The 18,344-nt window shown below is 33.8% G+C and overlaps 1 protein-coding gene across 2 annotated transcripts in view; it reads left to right on the forward strand.

The window, feature by feature from the left end:
• Nucleotides 1-18,344, forward strand: part of BRINP3 (BMP/retinoic acid inducible neural specific 3) — a 406,727-nt gene that overhangs the window by 118,420 nt on the left and 269,963 nt on the right. The window lies entirely within an intron of this gene.

An 18,344-nucleotide genomic window follows, 5' to 3' on the forward strand; every position in this document is an offset into this window, starting at 1 on the left:
TATTAACTTAAGACTGTGTTTATTAGTTTATATTTTAAGGGTAGTATATTAGTGAGCTCACATTGCCATAACAAAATGCCACAGACTAGGTGGCTTAAACAACAGACTTTTGTTTTTTTTGAAGTTCTTCAGAAGTCTGGAAGTCTGAGATTAGGGTACCAACATGGTCAGTTTCTGGTGATGCCTATGTTTCTGGCTTATAGGCTGCTGCCATCTCACTGTATGCCCACATGTACCTATGTGAGGGGAGAAGAGAAAGAAAGTGACCATGTTATCTGGTGTCTTTTTAAATAAGAGTTCTAATTTCATCATGAAAACCATAAGCTCATGATCTCATCTAACCCTAAATACTGCTATAAAGGCCTTATCTCCAAATACAGAAATATTGAAAGATATACCTTCAACATATGAATTTGGGGGGAAATCAAATATTTACTGCCATCTGTCAGAAATATAAGAAATGTATAAATTCTACAGTGCCTACTTTGTGGATGATGAAGTTTACATGTAGCCCCCTTGTACATAATATGCCCAATGGAAGTCTTCAGAATATTATTGACTATCTTCAGAATATTATTGACTATTACAAAAACTGGGTCTTGTCCGGGCATGGTGGCTCATGCTTGTAATTCCAGCACTTTGGGAGGCTGAGGTGGGTGGATCACCTCGGCCTCCCAAGGAGATTGAGACCATCCTGGCCAACATGGTGAAACCCCACCTCTACTAAAAATACAGAACTTAGCTGGGCGTAGTGGCTTATGTCTGTAGTCTCAGCTACTCAGGAGGCTGAACCCTGGAGGCGGGGATTTCAGTGAGCTGAGATAATGCCACTGCACTCCAGCTTGGCGACAGAGCAAGACTTCGCAAACAACAACAGCAACAACAACAACAACAACAACAAAACATCTTGTCTCTATTTTCCTAAATTACATATTCATTCTGTTTTTCTTATATGATCTGCACCATGGGGTTCCTGGCTCCTGATATCCCTAATCGCTTCTGAAATTATGTTAGAGTTATTTCATCAATAACCTACTTGATTAATATCTCCTGACTTTAAAGTCTTCAATGGTTCCTCTGAGCCTTAATGCCCTCATAAACAGACCCCAGTCTCTTTCTTACAGCCCTCTTTTCCTCTTATTCCTGCTTGTCCCTGTCAAACCACCATGGTATCTATGGTTGAGTCAAATGTAGCTGCTCACTATTCTCTGAGCAAGTTCAACCACCTTCCCACCCCGACTTTTAAAGGTTTCACATATTTTATCATCCTTGAAATATTTGTTATCTCTTCCCATGTACTGAACAAATACATTTCAAGTGTTTGATGACACTTTCCCTGTCTACTGTACCCGAGTTTAGACATGTCTTTCTTTATGCTCCTTTAATATTGTATAGATGTATAACTTTTGCCACATTAAATTATAATAATTTGTTTGCTTCCTTGTATCTGTCTCTAGATTGCAAATTCCCTGAGAAAACTGCAGATTATTTTTCTTTGTAACTGCTGTGCTCAACACACCAACTAGTTGTTTTTGAGAACAGGAAAACACAGCTGGGAATAGATGGAAATACAAGTCACATGTTTTCAACCAAGGCAATGATAAAGCCTGGATTAAAAAAAAAAAAATCAATGCCATTGACTTTCCCACTTAAAATTGTCATACGGTATTACATTCTTGTTACATGGGCAAAATGTGATTCTTTGAGAAATTCGTAATTTCAAAAGGCAATTTGAATTATTCAGAAATGAAGGCAGTTAATGAAAGAATCCATATGTAACACACTCTCACATTTTAAAGTTCACTGTTAGATATGATTTATAGAACTTACTCATAATATACCTCAGTCTTATTTTGTTTTCATTTTGTCTAAAACAGTTTTCCTAGGCAAATCTGCCTCCACAGCTAGAGACATATATCACAATTTGTTGAGATAGTCCTGCGCCATACATGCTTTTCTAGTATAAATTATTTAAAAAAATCTCCCTTCAATATCAAAAGTATTCTGGTTTGGACAATAACTATGCAGTTGCTCTAATTACAGAGAACATTAGTGCTTTAAATAAAGTGTCACACAGACCTTTGAAGGACAACATTTTAGAAAGGCTGAATAACCACCATTGATTACTTTATATTTGTTGAAGATGTTTACTTGCTTTGAAAAGAATCTGAATAGTAGGGTGAGGGAAATTTACAGTTTAGATTCCACTTACATAGTGAAAATGATGAACAATTTGACACCTGTGTCACTGCCTTTTTCAAATGTAATCCTTTATAGCCTGAAGTGAGTCTTTTTTTTCTCTCTAATGAAAGCCTTTCAGTGTTCTAATAATAAACCCAAATAAGCCTGTATGTCACCCCCACACATATATGAGGAGGTGAAAAGAGTTTAGCCCAGTATTCTGTTAGTTCTCCACTATCAAACTGACTATCCTCAGTTTGATAATTAGACAAAATAATACAAAGAATTCACTGACAGCTACTATACCCATATATATGCTTAATTAAAGGAAAATGTTATAAATTAAAACCAGGAAGAGTACATAGGGTGAAATCTGAGAAAGTACCAAATGTGAACATTCCATTGTCCTCTCCCTGTGGAGTTATGAATGTGTTACTTTCCCAGCTTCAATGTATGACAGTATGCATGAGGTATTGTCAAGCTCCCACAGGTTTGAGGTTCAGAGATTGATAGATTGATTGACTGATTGATTGATTCATTTGTTAATTTCTTCTTAGGGACAGGTCTTGCCATGTTGCCCAGGCTGGACCCAATCTCCCGTGCTCAAGAGATCCCCCCACCTTAGCATCTCAAGTAGTTGAGACTACAGGTGCATGCCATCGTACCCTGTGAGGTTCAGAGTTTTCACTGGGGCCTCATTATAAAGGCATAATTGATAAATGTCTACATGGTTGATTTAATCTCTAGGTTTACTAGTACCCTATGACTCAATGTCTGTACCTTAAATCACACCGTTGGTCTTTCTGATGTGGTCAATCCCCATGGTAAATCAGTGTTAATATCTGTCTAGTCCAGACCACCAAGGAAAATAAATACCTTCCAGGAGCCATGAGCAAAGGCTAGAAGTCCTTTTGGCCCCAGTTAAATTCTTTACTACACAAAAAGCTCTTGTATTCAGATATCATTAAAATATACCACACTGATTACAGATTCAACAGTATACCAAAGCCATAAATTCAGCACCCAAAATGTGAAAATTTTAAACTAATAGGAATCAAAATTTTATATCAAATGTAGACAATTAAGTAAATGAAATATTAGTGAAATAAAGCTATAATCAGAGTTTCTCTGGAAATTGTTTTTACAATTCAATTTATTCACAAGAAAAACCTTTGTAGGCACAAACATCAGTCAAATTAAAATCTAGGTTTAGCAGTTCACTCAATAGGTCAATTTGAAAATGTCTTTTTTAAAAAAGATGCATGGGATTGTTTTCCTTTTATTATTGCAGCTAATTGATCTGAAAAATCTTATAGTTACATTATCACTTCTAACCTGGCTGATATAAAATAGAAGTTTGGTCATGAAAGTAAATTATAATCCTTGGGGTTTAAAAAGGAGGAAGAAAAGAAAATGGGGGAGCATCAGTATGCCAAGTGGTAATCATCATCCCCAAAATCATTTCCATGTGTCTGTGAAAGCATTTGTAACTCTGTCACTCTGTAGAGTAACTGTTAACCTACTTGTCTCCTCAGTCACCCTTCTCCTTACAACTTCTTGAGGGAACCTTGCCTAAAGAAATTATTGAAGTCAACCAAGTATTTATTAAATGAACAGTTAAATGAATGAGAGATTACTTTCCATTCAAATGGGAGACCTGGATTACTTGGTGTGGTAGACAGGATAATGGTTCCCCACAGACTATGTCTTAATCTTCTAAATTTGGGAATGTGTTACCTTACATGGCAAGAGTGACTTTGAAGGTGTGATTAAATTAAAACTTTATGATTGGGCGATTTTATTCTGGGTTATTTGGTTGGGCTCATTCTCATCAAACTATAAAAAAGAGAGGGCAGAGGTCTGAACCAGAGAACAAGATGTGACCATAGAAACAGAGATAAGAGAGGGAAAGTTAGTGTGGTTGATGATGCTATTCTCCTGACATTGGAGAAATGTCTTATTTTAAGTCACAAGCTTCTAGTAATTTGTTACAGCTTCAGTAGGAAATTAATATGTTTGGGATGTACTGCTGTTCATCTACCTTTCTAATACCTTCTCACAGAACCTGAATGGAAGAACTGTTATTTACAGTCATTTCTGTTAAACACTGATCTTCTTATCAGGCCATGGGAGAAAAATGACACTATTCAATCTTCTATTTTTTAATTATAGCCAGATTGCAGAAGAGGATGGTTATTTATCATCCATTCATTTAAATAACAGTTATACACTTCATCCCAAGTTCCAGACATTCTGCTCAAATCTAGAGTTAACCCGAATGATCATAGTGTATACTCCTCATGGAGCACATATGATTTCAATTAAAATTTAAAATGGTTAAGAATATTAATAGAATAGATTTTTGTTTGTGAAAATCAAAGTTTAAATGGAGACCATTCTTACTGGCCAACATTTTGAGCAACTGACACCTATTGAACAGGTATTGAACGAGTAAACATGTAGGTGAATAGATGGCTTTATATCTTGATGAGGCATAGGCATATGTATGGACAGATGCTAGCTCCCTAGCTATCTCACTAGATATCATTTGCATGACTAGGGATTTGGCTTAGAAATGCAGTCCTGTTCTCCCTCTTTAAAGAAAGGACATTCTATCTGAAACCTGAAACTTGAAGAATGAATCAAGTGAGTTCTATAAAGATTGAAAGGCATGGCACGTTATTCAGGAGGAGTAACAAATAAAAAGTTCCCTATTCTGGGAAAAAATTGGTGCATAGGAATTGCAGAAAGAATAACCGTGTGTCTTAATGTTCCCATATATTAATTATTTCTAGGAAATTTCTTGAGAAATTTAAATGTTTTCTTAATTTTAGTTCTAAGAAAATCAGTTAGGAAATGAAAATTTAAGAAACATTTATATAACTTAATAGAAAATACTGGCATGCAAGTGGAAGAATTCAGATCTACATTTTGGGAAACCAGGATTGTAGTAGTAAAAATGAAATGCTACAATCAAATATGCATAGTTTTAGCTGTTGTCACATTATAATGTATGTTTTTGGCCACCTCTACTGCTAATGGTGGAATATTCTTGTAAATGTAATCTATATAAAGAAGTTAATTTACATACTTTATACAAATCTTATAAGTGGTGTTCCATGACATGTCAAGTTTGGAAGTAAAATAAATCCTTAATTTGGCAATTTTGTAAGTGATTCTGTGCATTCTTATTTACATTGCTAGGAGATCCTAATGTTGTATTATTTGAATGTTACCCTGTAATGTTCCCTGATATTTTCCAGTGTTTGAATATTTAGCATAGTTTATAGTTCTGTATAAATGCTACAAAATGTAATATTATCTGTGTATTAAGTATATATTGTTTCTGTAATAATGGCTGGAAAGTATAAAATATTAGATACTCATATATGATTTAAGGGATTCTTGAGTATTCCTGAGGATTCTGATTTCTTATTCATAAAACCTGAACAATTTGGAAAGACTAGGATAGAGGCAGCTGAATTAGGTAAGGCAGAAATAAGCAGATAATCAAATATATAGAGTCTCAAATATATTAAAGTTATTAAAAGTTATTATTATCTAAAATGAAAAGGGAAAAATTGCCAAATTTTAAATAGATGTATACATGATCAATATATTTTTTAAATGATCACTGGTTTCTGTACAAAACTGGATGAAAGGGTGCAAGAGTTTAAATAGGAAAAAAAAAAACTAAAAAACAAAAAACACTTAGAAGACCTTTTAAGACACGGTGGCAGTGGAAACAGTGAGAAATGGCCAGATCTGCAGTCTATTTAGAGGTAGAACAAATGAGATCACTTGGACACAGGAAGGGGAGCATCGCATACCGGGTCCTATCGTGGGGAGGGGGTAGGTGAGAGGGATAGCACTAGGAGATATACCTAATGTAAATGACGAGTTAATGGCTGCAGCACACCAACATGGCACATGTATACATATGTAACAAACCTGCACGTTGTGCACATGTACCCCAGAACTTAAAGTATAATAAAAAAAAATGTTTAATGAGGTATCATGACTGTGCAAAGGGTGGCAAGTAATCTCAGCAAAGAAAATATTGTGCACTTAGGAATAGAGGAGATAATGAGCTGAAGTAAATTAATTTTAAAATTCTTAACCGAATAGTTCAGTGTAGTATTTAATTTCTGTAGTACAAAGAACATATATTTATTTACCTTCATTCAGTATGCATTTATGAAACACCTTTTAAGAGACAAGCCCTCTGCTAGGTGCTAAAAATTCCAGCATAGATGATACCATTCTTTCCTGAAGCAAGGTTTATCAACCTCTGCACTGTGACATTTTGGACTGTATAATTCTTTGTAGTGGGGCTGTGCATGCATTGTAGGATGTTTACAATTCTATTATTTAATGCCACTAGCACCCTATTTTCAGTTTTGATGATTAAACACTGCTAAACTGCCCTAAATCAAACTACTAAGAGAAAGTGTTAGAATAAACAAATCAGTAAAATACTATAAATTGGTAATAGTAACTTAAGAAGCCTGATATGGAAGTGCAGCTTAGACAAATTGGTAGCAGGCATCACGGAGAACTAAAACATTTGGTGAGGGAAGGGGACATGGTGACAGAGAAATGAGACTGGATCAGTAAGCCAAGACAGAGTGTTTAAGTGACTTGTACATTCAGAAATTTAGATTTTGTTGTGACAGCAATAAGGTGTCATTGAGGGATTCCAGGAAAGAAAGTGTACGATCAGATTTGTGTTCTAGAAAGCAAAACTAAGAACGGAAGCGTCAGCTGATAAAACAGAGAAGACAAGGTGATTATTTAGAAGATGTTAAAGGGAGAGACTTGACCCCATTAAAGTATAGACAGTGTATGTGAGAATGGTGTATTACAGGCAAATGTAAGATAATCATATCTGGTGGAATACACAAGATTTGGTGCCATAGGCATGACAGAGGAGTGACAATAAGTTGAGGTTTCTGGGAAGGATAACTAATGATTACTGGTGTGTCATCCACTTCCTTTTTAAAGAGAGAGAAATTATGTGCTCCAAAATATACATATAAACACACCTATAAGTACACAAGCATTGAAAAAGGATAATCAAGAAAGTTTGATAGCAAAATTTTGTTTGATTTATTTTCATAATATTCGTGTTTCAGTTGTAGCTTTAAAAACAAAGAGTTTAATTTTAAGCAAGCCCTCAAGATTATTCTCTATACTAGTGATAGTCAAATTTTAATTAAACCAAATCGTATCATTTAATGTGAAGTGATGCTACTGACATACTTCTAGCATCTTCTCACTTTCAAAAACCATACTTTCACTTAGTCAATAATCACAGTGGCATTAGTGAGGAATTCTTGGCTTACAATGTCATTATGCCCACATTCTACGTCATGTTACATCTACAAGATGGTAACCTTTTGGCTCTTCATTTTGTGAATTTTGTATTACTAATTATAGACAATTTTGATTCTCACATTACTATAGTTTTTCTTAGCTTGACAAGCCATGGACCTTATTATAAAAAGGCCAGAAATTTGTAAAACGTGAAGTAGATTTAAAACAAAACATGTTCTCTGGTGAGAGCTTGCATATATCATTTTAGTTAAAATGCTTAGTAAATGAAGATTTTGTTTAACTTTTTTTTTTTTTTTTTTTTGAGCCAGCTTGCTGATGGATGACAAAGACAATGTTTCCTAAATAGCAAACACCCATGGGTCTGGTAGAAGATATGTATGTTACAGAAAATAGTATACAGACACAATTCTAACTTTCCTAGCTATGAATTCCATGTGTGCATGCATGTGTGAGAGAGACATGCACACACACACAGAGACACACATAGACACACACACACACACAGAGAAGGAGAGAGAGTGAGAAAGTGAGAGAGAGAGAATATCTGTTACAGTATAATCACTCTGAAAGAAAAATCATGGTAGTATTTTATCTTATGAATTTTATCAATGGATAGGTTTTGTTGTGAGGTACAGTGGAATGTCATGGAAAGATTTCAGAATAAGACCGAATAAAATAAGAATATGTTAAGTGGGGCAGAGTATACATTAGGTTATAACGTCTTGAGACATTTCATAAAGATATGTTTTGGCGTGAAAAAATAAATTCTGCATCCTTTTAATTCATTATTATAAGTGGGAGAAATATGATAGATTTTCTTCAATTAAGAGCTTCAATCTTTCTATTTTTTAATCATTGAATTTAAATATTCTCATGATAGGTAATACCTAGATTCCTATTTTCTTAGCAGGATAGATATTTTATGGGAAAACCTTACTTTGTGTGATACTGTCTTTCTCATTGCAGAATATTTAGCATTTATGAACCAAACATTAAATTCTTTTAGTACTTACCCTTTGCATTTGAAACTCAAAAGTAGTCTCATAAATTTCTAAGCTTCCCCCAGTGGAACAGGATCACCCAAACAGATTAAGGTTTACTGATTCCTCTGAATTGTGTTTAACTATATTTTTGGTCTAAAACAAATTTTCTGTAGTCAAAATGATAGATGAACCGTATTTTAAATTCTCTGATCATCTAAACTTTTATGGTTTCCACAGAAGATATATATTTTTTCTACATGAAAATTTTTCTTCCTTTTTTAAGTTACTAGTCTGATACATTGTCCTGAATTTTGGAGTAAAATGCAATGATTTTTATTATTGGGTATATTCTGTTGATTGGATACAGAAAAAACTAAAGATTTACATTTCACATTTAAAACTAAATTTAAAATGTTTGAAAATGTTTACCTCTAGCTTATTCAAAGCATATTCAAATAACTCTTCCTAGAGAATTTTCAACTATATTAACATAATAAAGATAATTTAGTTGCATTTTTTACAAAAAAATTGTACTGATTTGTTCATCTTAGAAATGGTGAAAATTGGATAAGCACAGAAGTGTACATTTTAAAGCATATTGTTGTTTAGTTTATATCTGTATCATAAGAAATTACTGGCCCATTTGAAAGCTCTTCAACCAAACTGCATGAATCTATGATAGTCCCCATAGAAATTAATAGAAACCTTAGTTCTATGATTGTTTCTTGTATAGATGCTAAACAGGGTGAAATGCCTGGGATGACCATGGTATTTTCAGCAGGTCAAAAAGCATATTTTTCTTATAAGTTTGAATTTTCTCTGCCATGTAGTGGGATATGTTAGTAATGTTCAATATATGTATATTTGCAAATGGTGAATTTATGTCATACAGGTACCTCTCTTCCAAATTTTGCTTTGTCAGAATTTCATTCCTGTGAATTTATAAATATTCATAAACTGTTGATACTATCCATTAGTGAAATTAACTATTGAAAAAAAGTATTTTTATATTGCAAGCAAAATGAGAATCCAAATAAGTTTTGCATGTGTTAGCAATCTTTCTAGTATAAATCACTCTTCCTGCTGTGTCCAATGGCAGGGACTGAAAATCTGAAATTTGATGAGTAATGGAAATGCAACACACACACACACACACACACACACACACACACACAATGTATAAGATTGCTAAAATGAGAAAAGGTATCTATTCTCTAAGTAACATTCTTTGTCTACTTTGTAGATGTAAGATAAACTAAAATACCAACAAAGTTGAACTTGAGGTCCGGGCACGGTGGCTCACATCTGTAATCCCAGCACTTTGGGAGGCCGAGGTGGGTGGATCACCTGAGGTTGCGCGTTCAAGACCAGCCTGACCAACATGGAGAAATCTCACAATTAGCTGGGCGTGGTGGCACACGCCTGTAATCCCAACTACTTGGGAGGCCGAGGCAGGAGAATTGCTTCAACCCGAGATGCGGAGGTTGTGGTGAGCCAAGTTCGCCCCATTGCACTCCAGCCTGGGCAACAAGAGCGAAACTCAGTCTTAAAAGATAAACAAACAAACAAACAAATAAATAAATAAATAGAAAGAAAGAAAAAAGCGGGGGGACTTCATTGATTCTGGCTGCAGAAGCCCATTTAAGCTACAGTGGGGAACATAATGAATGCTGGCAGGTGGCCACCAGGATCTTGCCTACTATGTCATTTGGATATATGGATTCAAATTCTGCCATATTTTCTAAACTATTACGAGAAGCCAGACATTCGTTTAGGTTAGGCATAGCTATGTTTATAAAATACACTGAATGTCACAGTGGTTTGAGAAACTAGCTCATTTTTCTTTCTCAGTAAAGCTAGGGAATCCAGGGATGCACCTGGTTATTAGTGACCTAGTTCCTTTTGTCTTTTGAGTTTAGAGTTTTAGTATTTGGTGTCCATTTTTAAGGTCTTCTTATTTTCTATTGTGTATCTGGAGCTCTGGCTGGAATAACATTATTCCAAGCATCAAAATGAAGAATGTTGAGAGAAGAAAATCAGCATTGCCAGTAGTTTATACTTTTTAGGAACTTTTCTGGGAATCTAAGTCATCAGCGTTCATATACACTGGTGACTGCTAGCTAAGAAATATGTTATTTTTCTGGACCTGTTACCTCCAGAACATGGCTATGGATCTACATTTAAGGCGATTTGTAGAGTGTTGAATGAAATTCATGTTATTTCATCTGTTTGCTTTTGCCTTGTGTTTCAATGATCCTATAAGCTCTGATGCTTAATGGACACAATTCTTTTGACCAAGGGTGTGGTTTTGTTTGTACCTCCGTACCATTTTATCTAAAAACCTCATAGTTTACTAGTCAAATGCTAATGTTAATTTTCACCTCTGACTTTTCCTTGTAGTCTCCTTTTGTTCCTAAAAGACTATTTGACTGCACCCTAACACTACTCTATATCACAACAGAACGAGTGCTGTACTAAAAAAGCATTTGCTTGACCACACACAGGGAGATACTAATTCTGGCTTTCATAATTATCATACTAAATTTTAAAATGCTAATTTCAAATTAGGCATTACCTAATGATAAGCATTTTCTTTCTCTGTTATCCCTTTATATAGGCTGGAATATATACATTTTTCTTTATTTGCTTTCCAAAACATAAAATCCTTACTTTTCATATTTTAGAATGTCCATAAAATGTTGTACGAAGAAATGGTGTCACATGCTTCTGTAGGTCATGTGAAGAATGCAAAGTGTTAATTCAAAACTGTCTGTGGAAGCCTATTTAGAACTGTGCTGTTATAAATTCTAATAACAATGATCCTACTATATTCTACTAAGAAAAAGACATTAGCTTCTATATGCCTACAGTCTCCTATAGCCTTTGATCTTTCCTAAATGACTAATAGAAAGGACATTGTTAACCCAGTCAGAGAAAGATTTATATCCTTAATTTTAACTTTTTTAGAACTCTCTATCCTATGGGTTTGGATTCATTCACCTCAAGATACTTCAAAAAATTAACATTTTAAATTATTACCTCCTGTTTCTCCTTCACTTCCCTACCGACCCACTCTCCACTCTTAATCCTGCCTACTATCTCTGTAAACTATTGGAAAATAATGAATTTAAAGTAGGTGAAATTTAATGGCTCATGAAAATAAAAACAGAGAAATCCAATTTTGGTGTGCGTTTTAAGAATTGAGGAATTTGAATCAGCCCCAAACTAAGCTCTAGACTAAGGCAGCGGTCATTTTCTGGTGTCAGTTGTCCTTCACATGCCAGATATACCTGAGCTTAGTAGAACTGTTTATGGTGTTTAACTTACGATTATCCATGCACTGGCCGATCAACATACCACCTCATCAAAGTATTATGTCTCCATAAGCTCAGCTATTACATTTTATGGACTCAACGTATAAATTCATCATAATCTCTTTAATATGTCTCAATATATTATAAGAATAAACAAAAATAAAGATAATCTGGTATGTATTGAAGAACAAGTGTGTTCTGTTACAAAACAAGTACCTGTTTTCATCTACTGTGGGCAGTGACTTTTACACTGGATTAAATCAAGGTTGATCCTAAGTAGCTGTGTTAAATAAGGTTAATGTGAACTCTGAAGAAGTGTGTCTGTTATACCTGAATACATATAAATTGACTATTCTGGATGTGTGAAGACAAAAGCTAAACATGCACCTATAATTTAATAGTACACCTGTGCAGTGCAAGTCAAAATAGTAGACTTTTTGGAAGATGTAAAAGTGCTTAGTATATTTCCAGGGTTATTGAGATCATGAAAATATAGAGCCATAGTGAGACATTGTTAACAGAGCAATAATTTGTGCATAAATTAGAATTCTTTATACAACCATTCAGATATATCAGGATAATTTGGGACATATAGGCATAGCAGAAACAAACTGAATTTAAGAAGTTGTGAGGCTTTTATTTATTTCATGTAAAGGATCTGACCATAGATCTGAATTATTTGGAGGTGACTGGCTTTCTCTTCAGATTTGTTAGGTACTAGTAGAACATTCTGGCTTTAATCAAATAGCACTTATTGGTTGAATTCACACAGAGAGGGCACTCCACTCAATTTGCAGAGTTCAAAGCAAATGGCCCAAACATTTATAAGGTCTTCAGGACAAAAAGGACTAAGGCTATAATATCTCAAGTAAAAATCTTGTATGTTATTTTATTTTCTAAATTTTAGGTCCATGGGGAGTCATTTCTTTCCACTCTGAATGTACTCTTTCTGAATAGCTACCTCTATTTTATCTGTTGAACGAAAGCTTCTCTTCCCTATTAGAATTTTATCAAAGGCTCTATAAAGGAAAAGTGAAGTGAGTAATACTTTGCATATGCTTCCTGGGTTTAAGTCTGTAGTTTGTTCTACTCCATTTTCTGTTTTAAAATATTGCTGTTTCAACTTACGCTCCTATTTATGATTGCATTTCTATTTTCTATAGAAAGTCTTCAATGCATAACCTCATTCTTTACTTTCTTTGTGATCTAGCTCCTTGGCCACCTACTGAAAAAGATAAAGAATACATTTTTCCATGTTTATGTTAGTTCTTTAATTGATAATTGAAAAGTTCTAAGTAACAGAAAATAAATAAAGCAAGCTCTATTCCGAGCATCTAATCTTCTTATGGATCATGAACACAAGACTTCAATGATCCTTATGTTTACTGGATTAAAAAAAATAAGAATAAAAAATTATAGCACTAGCAAGTACAGTGAGAAATTCACTATATTTCATGCCAATTTCTGGAAATTGTGAATTTTTTTGAAAATCAGTATTTCTGCATTCATTTTTAAGCAAGTATTTACTGAATGCCTATTATATGCAAAAAAACATGGCAATCAGAAGTGAAAGACAAACCTTCCGGAAGCACATAGATTAGTAGGAGATAAACTCATGAACATGTTTTATGTTTATGTCTAATGGTAAGTTATCAATCAGTTTCATCTCAAGACAATTTCATAATCTTTTCATTGATTTTGATTGTGTTCCCTGTTTTTTTAAAGGGAAACACACACATACACACAGACACACAGATACACCTTTCAAAATACTGAATTTAAATCTTGGCTCTCAAGGATATGGAAGAAGATGTGACTTTCTAGCACATATACGAATTAAGAAGATTCAAATGAAAATAAGAAGATTCAAATGAAAGCATAATCATAAAAGTTGAGAAATTAGATTTTCTACACCCTTAGGAAGCTAATTTACTACATATAATTTCTTATTTTCTAAAATATAGCATTCATTTCAGCCACGCTGAAAATTATCGTTATAAGTGTTTTCAATGTTGGCCTCCACTTCAGTATCGTACCTTCTCTCCATCTTTTTTGTTGTTGTTTATTTTTCCTTCCCATGCCTGCATGGCATGGGATAATGTACATTTTTAATTTCTGTTGTATACCCTGAATGAGTGCTCAATAATTACTTTTAAATAAGTGAAAGCAATGGATATACTCAGGAAGCTGAAGCAGTATAACATATAGGCCACGAGATGAGTTAGGCAGACAAGATACAAAATTCTGGAGAAACAGATTAGTCCATTAAACCCTCAATCTCCTCAGATATAAAATTACAGTTTTGCATAATGTTTGTGGAGATTAAAAATTATAGTGTTGACTGGGCACGGTGGCTCACGCCTATAATCCCAGCACTTTGGGAGGCCAAGGTGGGCGGATCACGAGGTCAGGAGATCGAGATCATCCTGGCCAACATGGTGAAACTCTATCTCTACTGAAATACAAAAAATTGGCAGGTTGTGGTAGTGCGCACCTGAAGTCCCAGCTACTGGGAAGGCTGAGGCAGAGGAATCCCTTGAACCTGGGAGGCAGAGGTTTCAGTGAGCTGAGATCCCACCACTGCACTCCAGCCTAGGCGACAAAGCGAGACTCCATCTCAAAAAAAAAAAAAAAAAAAAAAAAAAAAATTGTGTGTGTGTGTGTATATATATATATGTATATAGTGTCTATAAGCCTTTGACAAATAACATGCACTCAAATGATAGCTATTATTATGGTAACTGCTACAGACTTTGACTTTGTGTGTGTGTGAGGAGTGTTACTGTGTTTTCCTGCCTTCCATATGCTATTTTCTTATGACTGGTTGACTGTAAACATCATTTAATGAATCGTATTTATTGAGAGGCATGTGAGTACTAGTTACTAAGAAAACAACTATAAAAATATAGGACACTTTCTATCCTTAAGGTATTCACTATTTCTTGTGGAAGATATCCAAATGAATAGAAAATAATAAAACTGTGACAAATGCTGTGATATGAGAATATGCAAAATGTTTTTGTTACCTAAGGAGATGTAAGTATCCTAGTATGGGGCATTTCAGAGATTGCTGTTAGGGAGGACAAAGTCTAAACTGAGTACTCAAGAATGAGGGGTAGTTAGTTGGCAGAAGAAGGGTGAAAAATAAAAATGCATATTCTAAGGAAAGGAAGCATTTTGTATTATAAAAATGATCTAGATTAAGAGAGAGCTAGATTTCTCAGATTCATTGCAACCACAGTTAGGTAAATATTGACAAGAAATGCACATCCTTTGGCAAAGAATAAGCACAGGGACACTCATGACCTAAGAGTTTTTTTAAAAAAGGAAATAATGTTTGAGAGTCAGAGAAAATAATAGAGATACCAAAAATAAAAAAGGAATACATTATTATTTAAAGAGAAAAAAGTGTAAGACTGTCTTGCATATAACTGTATGTTAATAGAGCACTTGCCTTCAGTTTATCAGCCTATTGCCATAGCTCTGAGTGTTCCCAATATTTTCCTATATTAGTTATATTTCACATATGAATAAATCTTCACTTTTTTTTTGATTATATATTTTGGCAATATCCTCTTACCTCTTAGCAAAATAAGGCTTTTGCAGTTTTTTGGGATAATTTTAAGTGTCCTTAAAATTTGTTTTATGTTTCATCATTTTACTACAGTTGATGGTTATTCTCAGAATATCTGTACTTGCCTTTGCAGACGTATTAAAATGATAGACCTGCTGGAAATGCTACATTTTCTTAACCATTTTATTGTTCTAATGTCTGACACTCTAAAATGTCACTATTTTCCATTTTATCTAATCTTTCACTTATGCAGGTTGTGATTATTATAATTTATTTAATTATGGACATTTTAAAATTAAACTGACTAAGCTATCTTTATTTTGATCATTTACAGAGAGGATGCATCTTTCTATATTTAGAATCAATTTTAGGACTGAAAGATAATTAGCAATGATTTCCAGTGAATGTTTTAAAGAAAAAATATATTTTGTTTAATAGATTGCCTTTCCACTATTTACTGTTTTCTTGTTGTTGTTTTGTTTTGTTTTGTTGTTGTTTGTTTGTTTTTGAGGCGGAGTCTCTCTCTGTCGCTCAGGCTGGAGTGCAGTGGAAGGATCTCGGCTCACTGCAAGCTCCGCCTCCCAAGTTCACGCCATTCTCCTGCCTCAGCCTCTGGAGTAGCTGGGACTTACAGGGGCCCGCCACCAAGACTGGCTTTTTTTTTTTTTTTTTTTTTTTTTTTTGTATTTTTAGTAGAGATGGGGTTTCACCAAGTTAGCCAGAATGGTCTCGATTTTCTGACCCGCCACCAAGACCGGTTATTTTTTTTTGTTTTTGTTTTTTTTGTTTTTTTTTTTTTTTTTTTTTTTTGTAGAGATGGGGTTTCACCAAGTTAGCCAGAATGGTCTCGATTTTCTGACCTCGTGATCCGCCTGCCTCCCAAAGTGCTGGGATTACAGGCGTGAGCCACCGCGCCCAGCCCACTGTTTACTATTTTAGGAAGACAATTAATAAAGAGTTCCACCTATTTTAACAGTTGTTCTTTTTTTTTCTGAAGGTAAATGGCTATTTGGTGGTTGATTCAGTAATTTAATTCTTTCAATGACAGGTTTTTCAAGTTAGGCTAGCTAGTTTTAGCAATAATCTTCTAAATAATTTGACATGCACATTTTGCATAATTTTGTCATGTTTTCCTAATTCTAATATTAACATTTTCTATTATCCATATACCGATATGTTGAAATATATATATATATGACTAACATTACTAATAATATTGTATTTCCAAGCAAAAATTGATTAAAAGAATATAAAGAAGGAAGAGAGGAAGCAGGAAGAAATGCTCGGAGAATCTGATTCCAGTGTTCTTCCTGATTCCAGGTCTTGGTTTTCTTTCGATTCTGAGCTCTGAACTCTTGCTTCAATTTCATGGGTAAATTCGAATTTATTTTTTTTTTAAGTTTAAGTAATTTGGATTTAGATCTTTCAAATCACTTTTCCAGAGAAAATCTGTCTCTTTTCTGGAATGATTAACATGCACAACTAATTATGAATGGTAATGAGACACTAGACTTATTGAGGTCTTTTTCAGACCAATGAGTCTCAATGTTTACAACTTTTACTGTAGCTCTGATATTAAAGGTATGCATATGTGAACAAAGATCCTGACTAAACTACTTTGCAGGTTAATGGATTTAATAAAATGGTCTGAAAAAAGAATAAAAAAATAAATAAAATGGTCTGAAATGTATACCATGAATTTAAAATTTATTAATCATTTGTGACAGTTGTTTTGACAATGTATATAATGTATATTCAATACAATTATATTATATTAAAGCCAATTATATAGTTCTCAGTGCTCTCTACTTCTGCTTTAAGCTAGTGTTCATCATTCTGCAGTAATAATCTCTTCTGAATGTCTTTTCCCTAAGGTCATTGATGGCATATAGATTAAAATAATGCTAAATTGTTTAAATATTTGAACTTTATACTGTGACTCGTAATAATTTAATACTATGTCTACTACTATCATTATTTAGCTAAATTATTTATTGTGTTAAACTTTTCAACTACTTCCTAGCTAAGAGATTCAAACATGATTGATTATCAGTGAACACTTGATATTATGAACATTCTTTCCTTTGTGGTCTGATTCTTGTCAGATTTTTCAAGATGAATGGAAGAAGAAATCATGATTATCAGAAAAAGTGTTCTCTAAGAAAGTCATGATGATGACATTCATACTTAGTAATGATTCAGTGCTATACTGAGTAGAAAATTGTGAACTGAAAGTAGTAATAGACAATCAAATCTTTGCTACTTATGTTTGCACTGAAAGGTTTTGAGATGGTACTGTTGTTGATGGTCAATTTAGCAATCATAGTTGAGGTAGAACTCTGTAGTGTCAAACTGCCTGGGCAATAATCAAGTTTAGTAATTTCTAACTATCTGACCTTAGAGAATTTACTCAGCCTCTCTCTCTTTATTCAGCTCGAAATTGAGAAGATTAAAGTAACAAACTCAAAGGGGAATGAAATTAATGTACATTAAACAACCGGCACAGTTCTTAGCACAGAAAGTTCTCAAAAAATAGTTACTATCTAATGATATTTCAAAAAACAGCCTTCTATTTATATTAGTAATAGATGAAGATTATTTTCTATTGAAATTGAAGGACAATATATTTTATCTTTGTGAATAAACATAGTATTATCACGTATATGATATATAGCTCTCTACTGATATTTATTTTTTGTATATTTTTTCATGCGCACAAGGCCTACTCATGATATTGTGTATAATGCTGCTGTCTGCTTTGTCCTTATATTATGAATACATTATGACAGTAAAATGCTTCAGAAGACAATTTTGTTGGTACTATGGACTTAGGAACAAGTCTGTAGGAATAAACTTATGACTATAAATATTTATAAGAAGAAATCTACTTGCTGTTTGATATCTGAGTATGATATATCCCATTTCATTTTTAAGTAAAAATAATTTTATTATGAT

The sequence above is a fragment of the Rhinopithecus bieti genome, unplaced genomic scaffold, assembly GCF_001698545.2.
Source record: "Rhinopithecus bieti isolate Rb0 unplaced genomic scaffold, ASM169854v2 scaffold_51152, whole genome shotgun sequence".
In the NCBI taxonomy this organism is placed as follows: domain Eukaryota; kingdom Metazoa; phylum Chordata; class Mammalia; order Primates; family Cercopithecidae; genus Rhinopithecus; species Rhinopithecus bieti.